Below are 10,674 nucleotides of genomic sequence, written 5' to 3' on the forward strand. Positions count from 1 at the left end.
AAAAAAGCTTTCATTCCCAAAAGAAGTTTGAAAAGTCCCGTCATTCCTTACTGCAAGCCTAGGTTCACACCTCTCATCATCTGGCCCACTGGCTTTGCCGGCCTCATTTCCAAACCACTCCAATGCTCACCAGTTTTCAGTATGTCTATTCTGTTCCATGTGTTCCAGCCAACCCACCCCTCACCTAGATTGTAAAGAACTCTTCCTTCTCAGGACATGTCTTTGGCTCTTAGCTATGTCATGCCTTGCAGTCCATTTCTGATGCATTTTCATCTCTGCATGTCTTGTCTGTCCAAGTGGACTGTAGGTTCAAGGTGAGGTGGGGCCCTATCTGCAGAGACACTCGGCACGCACTCACTCACACATGGACTATCCACCCACAGACATATGGTTCATGCTACCTCCCTGTGCCCACTGACACCCTCCTCCACCCTAACTCCACTCCACTCCACACTCAGGAGCTGAGCCCTCCTTTTTTGCAGCTACCTCTTGCCTCCTTCAGTCATTTCCGGCAGCTGCAGTCTGTTCTGACTTCCCCTCCTCTGACTGAGTTCACATCTGGTCAGTACCACATGACGTAGCATGTCATTATTCCTGCCATGAACATTGTTCCTGTTCTCCGGTTGTTGCAGGTGTTACTTTTGTCTCCCTGACTGAGCTGCAGGTTCATTGAGAAATGGGAAGGGTCTTAGCACTTGAAGATGGCCTGCTCTCTTTTTTCTTTTTTTTTTTTTTTTTTCTGAGACACAGTTTCACTCTGCCCCCCAGGCTGGAGTGCAGTGGCGTGATCTTGGCTCACTCCAATCTCTACCTTCCAGGTTGAAGCAATTCTCGTGCCTCAACCTCCTGAGTAGCTGGGATTACAGTCACGCACCACCATGCCCAGCTAATTTTTGTATTTTTAGTAGAGACAGGGTTTCACCGTGTTAGCCAGTCTAGTCACAAACTCCCGACCTCAAGTAATCCGCCAGCCTTGGCCTGCCAAAGTGCTGGGATTAAAGGCATGAGCCACCACACCCAGCCCCTTTTTGACAAACTGCATTCAAGGGTCATCGGAGGAGTTGGGACCCACTTAATTCCAACAGAAAAAAATGTTCTCTTTCTGTTTTGACAACTGCATCTTCATATTCAACTCTTGCAAATAACTGTTATAAATGTCATGCATACATATAAAGCAGTATGTTTTGGCTGGACGCGGTGACTCACACCTGTAATCCCAGCACTTTGGGAGGCCAAGCCCGGTAGATCATGAGGTCAGGAGATAGAGGCCATCCTAGCCAACATGGTGAAACCCTGTCTCTACTAAAAATACAAAAATTAACTGGGCGTGGTGGCACTCACCTGCAGTTCCAACTACTCATGAGGCTGAGGCAGGAGAATTGCTTGAACCGGGGAAGTAGAGGTTGCAGTGAGCCAAGATCGTGCCACTGCACTCCAGCCTGGCAACAGAGCGAGACTCTGTCTCAAAAAAAAAAAAAAAAAAAAAAAAAAAGCAGTTTGTTTTAAAAGGAGAAACTATGGCCCTGTTGACCCCATTTCCATCTTGGACAAACTGTAGTAATTGTGAGTGACAAACATAGTCATCCCAGGCAAACCCGTAGCAGGCATGTTTGTAAGGATACAGGGGAGTGCACAAAATCCAGGGGCAGCACATGGAGGGACACACGGCTTCCTCAGAACCAGAGGTGCAAGCAGACACCAAGACTACCCCAGCATCTCCTCAGAGATCACAAAGTCAGTGTTTTAAGCCAGAGCAGTGCCTTTCTCTATTTCCTCATGGCTTCTCAGCTCATGCACACCTTCGAGCATTACATAGACAGACACATGCCTCTTCCTGCAGCCCCAATACTTGGAAAACTCTCTAGGGTCCCTCTGTTCAAATCTTCAGAGAGGCAATTGGATTGGCTCATCCCAAGCTGTGACTGGGTCCCCTTCTGTCAGGTGTTTGGTAGGTAAAAAGGAGGTCCCTTGTAAAAACAGGACACACTGGGGGATCTGGAGAGAGAATCTTATTACAGGGATATGTCTGAGAAGGCAAGGACTGGTCTCTCTTTTTTTTTTTGAGACCGAATCTCGCTCTGTTGCCCAGGCTGGAGTGCAGTATTGCAATCTCAGCTCACTGCAACCTCCGCCTCCCAGGCTCAAGCAATTCTCCAGCCTCAGCCTCCCAAGTATCTGGGATTACGGGCGCATACCACCACGCCCAGCTAATTTTCATATTTTTTAGTAGATATGGGGTTTCACCATGTTGGCGAAGCTGGTCTCAAACTCCTGACCTCAGGTGATCTGCCCACCTCGGCCTCCCAAAGTGCTGGAATTACGGGAATGAGCCACAGCGCCCAGACAGGACTGGTCTCTTCAGTGACACTTATTATTACTTATAACACATTGAAAATGTACTATAGGCTCCATCTGATTTAGCCTCTTCTGTTTTTCAAATATGCTATTCTCTCAAATAGTGCTCCTAATTTTCAAGCGCATGGACAGAAAGAAATCAGCAACCTGGACCCCACCTGGGTTAGAATGAGTGTGCCTTCTCAGTGAACGTTGACACCAACAGGGTCTGCCTCAAGAAGCTTCTATCCTCTTAAAAATCCCCTAAGTCAGTGGTCCCAGCCTTTTTGACATCAGGGACCAGTTTCATGAAAGACAAATTTTCCATGGACCAGGGAGGTTGTTGGGGGATAGTTTCAGGATGAAACTGTTCCACCTCAGATCATCAAGCATTAGATTCTCATAAGGAGTGCACAACCTAGATCCCTCATATTGTGCAGTTCATAATAGGGTTCGCACTGCTCTAAGAATCTAATGCCGCCGCTGATCTGATGGGAGGCAGAGCTCAGGCAGTAATGCTCACTTGCCCACCACTCACCTCCTGCTGCGCAGCCAGGCTCCTAATAGACCATAGACCAGTACTGGACCTCAGCCTGGGGGATAGGGACCCCTGCTCTAAGTTTCAATCGAATCAAACTTTGTGTCCAAATTGGGATACTACCTTAAACTAATGAGCTTGCATTCTGTTATTTGCATTTTGAGCTCATTAAAAATGCAATTTTCCTACGGTTCTCTCAAAATTCCATGCCTATGTGTTCTGTGAACCTTCCCCAGTGAATATCTTTATATTGTGGAATTTTTTTTTAACTGCTGGATAAGATAGTATTTGTTGTTCAATAAAAAATACTTTGAGATGTGAGATTTCCGTCTGAAAATCAGCACAATTTTTTTCAGATGAAAACTTCCAGGAAGAAGTTTGTTCGTTTTTAATTCTCTCAGATTTTGGTGTTGCCAATCTTATTTTCATTAAAACAAATAAGCAAGAAAAACTGGTTGCCATATCATAGCATTATTGTCCTGTGATTCTCTATTCTGAAAGTTTTAACATAGAAATTGTTCCCTAAAGTGAAGACCAAAAATAAATCAGAATTCCCACCAGACTTCCAACAAAAACATAGTCAAGTTGTAAATTGCAGAAATGAGAAACTTAATTAATTCTCCAGTAAAGAATTATGGAGACACAACTAGAATTTTATGAACTAAATGTGTATAACACCAAAGCCAAACTAAACATTTTTGAGACTATTTTTACCTTCAGTGATAATAAATTATTGAATTTTCTGCCAAAGGAAAGACTTATAGAAGCTGCAAGACCCAGATTTAACAGAAAACAAATCAGTATTATTGGACATTAATGATTTTTGAGTCTTTGAGATGGATTTTATAGTCAACGACAACGATTCTAGAATCTTAATTAATACTGGAACGTAAAGGAGGGATTTTGAAATTGGCATTTCCCACACAATTTATTGCCTACAAACTAAAGGCAAACACTGGTTTCCCCTGGTGTGTCTCAACTTCACCTTCACGACTTTTGCATGAGAGCAGAACTCTCAACAAGGCTTTGTGTGTGAAATCAGAACTCTTCTGTAGTGAAGAAGTTCTTCAGATCCTTTTGTTAACATTCTCTCCTGATCCTGTAGATCAGTATTGCCTTTGCTTATATATTCCCTAATCATCTACCTGATGCAATATACATATGAATGTATTGTTATTTTTAGCAGACAGATCCTTTTATTTCTGATTCTGAATATAGAGATAATACATTGTTCAATAATTCATTGCTCCTTTCTCTATGCTTCCACGGCCAAGAGTACCTCTGTTTTTTTTTTTTTTTTTTTTTGAGATCTGAGTCTTGTTTGTCGCTTCAGGCTGGAGTGCTGTGGCCGGATCTCAGCTCACTGCAAGCTCCGCCTCCCGGGTTCCCGCCATTCTCCTGCCTCAGCCTCCCGAGTAGCTGGGACTACAGGCGCCCGCCACCTCGCCCGGCTAGTTTTTTGTATTTTTTAGTAGAGACGGGGTTTCACCGTGTTAGCCAGGATGGTCTCGATCTCCTGACCTCGTGATCCGCCCGTCTCGGCCTCCCAAAGTGCTGGGATTACAGGCTTGAGCCACCGCGCCCGGCCTGAGTACCTCTGTTTTAACATAAGTAGTATAAATTGCCTTATGTACTGAGTAGCCAACCAAATCACAAATGTCTCCCTAGGCCATGGGAAAGGGAGTGTATCCAAAACCTTTGTGTCTCCCAAGGTCTGTGGCGTAGAACCTGGTGGTGCCAAGGAATGCCTTGTGGGCACTGCAGTGTCTCAACCTGAGCCATCCCGAATAAACACATAATCCAAGGGAAAACTGTACTTGGCAAACTCAACCTTAAGATCGTTTCCCTAGTTCATTCCTCTTCATCTTCCAACCTGTTTACATAACCCAAACCTCCTTCTTAAAATAGAAATTACAGAACTGCCTGTCGCTTAGGAGAAGGTGTCAGGAAATGGGGTGGGCAGGGAAGTCCAGAGAGAAAGAGATAAGAGAGGGAAAGGAAAAAGGGAGATGGCTAACATCGTTTGGGTCCCATAAGCCAGGAAGCACATTAAATACTTTACATGCTTTATCACATTGAATCCTACCAACAGCCCTAAAAGTGGAGTACCATTATTAGGTTTTTTTTTGTTTTTTTTTTTTTTTTGAGACGGAGTCTCGCTCTGTCGCCCAGGCTGGAGTGCTGTGGCCGGATCTCAGATTACTGCAAGCTCCGCCTCCCGGGTTTATGCCATTCTCCTGCCTCAGCCTCCCGAGTAGCTGCGACTACATTAGCTGGGACTACAGGCGCCCGCCATCTCGCCCGGCTAGTTTTTTGTATTTTTTAGTAGAGACGGGGTTTCACTGTGTTAGCCAGGATGGTCTTGATCTCCTGACCTCGTGATCCGCCCGTCTTGGCCTCCCAAAGTGCTGGGATTACAGGCTTGACCCACTGCGCCCGGCCATTAGGTTATTTTTTAGCTGAGAAACTGCAAAAGTTAAGTAACTGCCCAGACTTACCAGTAAGAAGCAAAGCCAAATACTCAGAAATTGTTATGCGATTGCATGAATGATGCTTATTATTAACCATCATCCTTCTCCTGGCACTTCAATGGGAGGGGTCAAGAACTAGAGTAAGATAAAAGTGGTCCATCATTTCACTCCCCAGCATTTTGGGCTCACACACATATACCAGTCTATCACATTGGATTAAGTGCTCAGTGTCCCTCGCCAAGATACAGAAACGTATTGGAAGCATGACAGCCACACACACAGAAGCAGGTACAACATATTTCAGCATAGTTTCTCATGGTTCCTGGAACTGCTCAAAGGGAGACATGGCCAGCTGTTGGAGACAGCATCAACACAAAGTAAGCTCTAATGAAACCTGGAAAGCTCAGTTTTTGCTACACCACAGCCTTCCATAGCCAAGATTCCAGACAAACTTTCCATTCCAGACAAACTTAAACTAACACTCTATGTGCTTGCATTAAGGAAACGTTTACAAATATTGGATTCTCCTGGTTCTTGAACCAAATCCACCTTTAGCAAACCCATATCCTTCTCCAGAGAGAGAAACTAGTTAGTGCTCAGTTGTCCTTGAACAATCACTAGGCCTTCAGTTTTCCCAGCTGGGGGAGCCAGTTCCTTGCACACTTCAGAAATCTCAAAAAATTTTAGTATTTCCAGAAGTGCAAACCACAAACCTCTGTGTCAGAATTTCCTGGTACATTTTTTGGAAGAGCTCATGCCTCACACATCCTGGACCTACTAAATCAGAGTATCCAGTATTGTAAACCCAAACTTGGCATTAATATTGTGTTTGCCAGTGCTGGCCTGCTCAATGGCATCTCCGGATGGCTATGTAAGGGTGGGATGTTCCTAGCTTGCAAGGAGAATCTCATTTATGTAAGAATAACCTTTCATATAAAGTATTCAAAACTCATTACTGTTGCAAACTTTTCATTCCAGTGCCTGGTTTTGTAGAAGAAGCCAGGGACCTAAAGTTTTAAACTTTCTTAAAATTGTACTCATTAAACAGCATGTTAATCATGGATCAGGGAATGCACATTATACAATCCATTAAGCTTGTGTATGTTCCTGGAAGACTGCAGATTGTATAAAAATACAAATGATCCAGCAGTTAAAATAATTGGCTATAATGAACAGCAAAATTAATTATGAATGACCACATTGCTTACCCAGTTGACCTAACTCATTAGCAGATGTAATGGGTCAGGTAAAAATAAGATGTATTTTGGCTTCTACAAATTGCTCCACAAGCATCCACAATAGTCCTGGGATCTCATGGCCAGAACAGAGGCTAGACATGAGACAATGTATGAGAGTGAGGCCACTGATGGTCGTCGAGAGAAGCATTCACTACAAATCCATCATAAGAACATAATCTATTATAAGATCACGGATTTATTACAAGCAGGAAGAAAATTATTTACCTTTTCTAGTTAAATGAACTCTTCTGTACCACCAAGATGTTTTCTGATCAACTAAGCAGTGACTCACTAAATCAGCATTTCCCCCAATGTGTTCAGTGGTTCAGCAGAAGACTAATGCTAAGAGAAGTTGTGGGGGCTGGGCGCAGCGGCTCACGCCTGTAATCCCAGTGCTTTTGGAGGCCGAGGCAGGTGGATCATTTGAGGTCAGGAGTTCAAGACCAACCTGGCCAACATGGTGAAACCCTGTCTCTACTAAAAATACAAAAATTAGCTGGGCAGTAGTGGCATGCACCTGTAATCCCAGTTGCTCGGGAGGCTGAGGCAGGAGAATCACTTAAACCTGGGAGGCAGAGGTTGCAGTGAGCTGAGATCGTACCACTGCACTCCAGCCTGGGTGACAGAGTGAGACCTTGTCTCAAAAAAAAAAAAAAAAAAAAAAGAGAAATTGGGAGTCCGTTGGGAGGTGGATGTGGGTGTGGAGGCAGGGCTTCTGGATCAAATGCTTTTAGAAAATACCACCTTCCTGAGCCCTGTTTTGGAGAATTATGAACTTTAATTTGCATCTAGTATACTAAAGGTTGTGAGAGTTGAGCGGTAAGGAACTTCACTTCAGTTCTGCATTAATAAATGTTCTAGCTGTAGGCAGCCAGACAAATGCTACCTAACCAAAGAAAAAAGGGAATCACAGAGAGGATTGGAAGTAACTACCAGAATAGGTGAGAAGACTGGAAAACCAAGAGTGTCAGAGGCAGAAAATCACTGAAATCACCTGGCTCGGGCATGGCCAGGGCCACTGCAAGTCATCTCATCTCTCCCTTTCCCTTTGTGACATTCCGCCGATGAACCATTTCAGGAGAAAGCATTTGAAGAGGCAAGCTCAGGTTAGAAGCCTGTTATCCAACCAATGGAGGCAGAGAAAATAATTATCCATCCTGCCAAATTCCTTCCAGGGAGCAATGAAAACCCTCGCTTCAGAACTCACAGTAGGCAGCTCACCTCTCCCGGTCTCACACCCTCAGTAACAATTTTTCAGCTCAGCTTCGTTTAACCCAGTGTTTCCCAAAATTATTCTATCTCTATTTCTTCACATAACACATATAAACAGTATAAGAGACTTTTAGATATGAGGTAGATAATAGTAAATGGGGTTAGCATGTGCATGAGGCACATGATTACTGTGTATTATACACAATTAGTATATCCCGTCATTAGCATGGTCAATTTTGAAGGTATACTGAGTTGTCAGTTACGTTTGCAATAGCAACGTAATTCTGTATAGGTCATTCTGGGGAAGGTAGAGATTTTGAGGCAAATCAATCTAAATATCTCTGTCCCCCAATTTTAAAACAAGTCTACAAGAACTTTGTTTACAATGAATCCCAAGGCAGCCTTGATGGGAAGAAATTAACAAGAAGGCATCTTCTCAGTAATGATGGGGAAGAGAATTGCTTGTGTTGTTACTCTCTTCATTAATAAAATGACAATAATCTTCATGTTGTTTTCTGTTTCACAGTGTGCCTCCACTCACCTTACCTCTTTGATTCTGAGAGCTCTGGACTGATCATTCTCATACGATCCTAAGTTTCTCTGAACTCCAGCTTGCAGACCTGCCTCCTCTTTGCTCAGCAGCAGGCTGCCTCCCTGAGTCACTGGGTAGAAGTGTCTTTGATTACGGAATGTCACCAGCAACAAAACGGCCTGCCAGGTCTCATGTGATGCTAAGCAAGGAAAAGATGCTACTCTCTGCCCCTGTAGCATTAAGGCTTCTGTTGTTTGTGTCTCCAGTTTTCCCACACTTCAGAGTCCACAGTATTCACAGTCAAATTAATCCCCAGGGAGTGAATGAGCTCAGTGCAGGGGAAATGAGGACCAGTGGGGATGCAGCTGGCCCACACACGACAGAGAGAGGAACAGAGCTGATTCTCACAAGCCTGGATATTAGAGTCAGCCAGCTGCTTACAGACAGCCCCAAGAAGAGAAAGAGAGGCTCAGCAGAATAGTTCTGCTTTCACCATCTCTGAAACAGGCATGGGCTATGTCAGCTCTGCCTGCCTCTGTCTCTGCTCAACCCATGTCTGGCCCTTGCAAGGCCAGCTGTCTACTGCACAAGGAATACCTGGCCTGACAGCACAATAGCTGCTTCTTCCCCATCAGTGATTGTGACCCAGATGGTTCACACCCATGCATTGGGCTGGAGTTTCAACATTGAACCTGACTAGTCTGCCAGATTCCTGGTTGCACCTTCCACTCTAGTTTCCCAACCAGACTAGACAAAAGTCACACATCCCAGTTCTCTGTTGCTGATTCATGTTTCCTGTGCCTTCTAGTTAACTCTGATGAACCTCTCTATCAAATAGGTTAATAGAAAACCCAGAATAAAGTGGCTTAAATACCAAAAGATTTGTTTATTTGTGTAAAAAAAGTTCAAAAGTATGTGGTCCCATACTGGTAAGTTGGATTCACAAAGTCATCAAGGAACTCAGCCTCCTCCTATCTTTCTGCTTCTCGAGGACTCTCGTGGTCCAAAATTGCTGTTGGAGTGCCACTCATCACATCCACATTTCAGACAGCAGAAAAGAATCAGCAAAGAAGACCCAAGGGACTTTCTGCAACTGTCTGTATCCCTTCTAAGAACTATTTTCAGAATTCTGCACAATTTCTACTTTATGTCAATGACACATTGAAATGCACAGCTTCAAGGGGGGCTGGGGAGTACAGTTCTATTGTTGGACACACTGCCACTCACAATAATGTAAGAGTTTCATTTGTGTATTAATTAGGATTAAGTTCACATTAATGTACGTGGTCTAGGGTTGGTTTGGAGGCTCCATGACCACCAGGTCTCAGACTCCTTTTACCTTGTGGTTCTACCATCCCATCATGGGACTTCCACTTCATGATCATTAATGGCTGCTCCTGCCCAGTTGTCGCATGTACAATCCAAATAGCTGGAAGAAAGAGAGTCAGGAGATATTAAATATACTTCCTAATGGTTTCATATGTCACTATGCTTGAACATATTAACTAGATTTTAATCACATAGCTGCTCCTAGCTGCAAGGGATGCCGAGAAATAAATTCAAGGTGACCATGCAGCCAGCTAACATTTGAGAATTCTACTTCTGGAAGAAGGGAAAATGCACATTGTAGCTAAATATCAGTTTCTACCACCATTGTTTTTTGAGCCAGGGTCTCTCTCTGTTGCACAGGCTGGAGTGCAATGGCACAATCATGGCTCACTGCAGCTTTGACCTCCCAGGCTCAAGTGATCCACCCATCTCAGCCTCCCAAGTTACTGGGGCTACAGATGCATGCCACCATACTTGGCTACTTTTTAATTTTTGGTAGAGTTGGGGTGTTTCCATGCTGCCCAGGCTGGTCTTGAACTCTTGGTCTCAAGCAATCCTTCTGCCTCAGCCTCCCAAATTATTGGGGTTATAGGCGTGAGCCACCACAACTGGTCTCTACCATCATTTTTAAGGAAGAGAGACAGAAAGGATATTAGGTAAGTAATTAGTAATACTTATTATTATTATAACCTCCCTAATCCACTAGGACACCCATTAAATGCTGAGACCTGCCTTGACCAAGCTCTGTCAGTAGCCCTGATCTCTTGGATCTAATTGAATTGGATGAGACTTTGCCAGCTCTCTTGGATTTAAAATGTGGTATCATCCTAGAACTGGCCAATCATTCTGTCCTAACTGTCCCCCATCATTCCCTAGCCCTGTCTAAGAGCTCCCAGCATATTTTATACTCCAGGCTCAGCCAGTTCCAACAAATAAACAACGGACTGCTGGCTGCTTAAAAAAAAAAAAAAAAAAAAAAAAATCACTCATATCTGATCACAAGGTAGGTTTAGTATTATG

General features: G+C 43.9%; 1 long non-coding RNA gene across 1 annotated transcript in view; it reads right to left on the reverse strand.

The window, feature by feature from the left end:
* The window catches only part of LOC110740391, a 30,104-nt gene extending 20,034 nt beyond the window's left edge, over nucleotides 1-10,070 (reverse strand). The window contains exon 1 of the long non-coding RNA XR_001906443.3: nucleotides 8,340-10,070. This is a non-coding gene — a long non-coding RNA (uncharacterized LOC110740391). The remainder of the gene's footprint in view (nucleotides 1-8,339) is intronic.
* Nucleotides 10,071-10,674: the final 604 nt, after the last annotated feature.

This window comes from Papio anubis, chromosome 11 (assembly GCF_008728515.1).
Source record: "Papio anubis isolate 15944 chromosome 11, Panubis1.0, whole genome shotgun sequence".
In the NCBI taxonomy this organism is placed as follows: domain Eukaryota; kingdom Metazoa; phylum Chordata; class Mammalia; order Primates; family Cercopithecidae; genus Papio; species Papio anubis.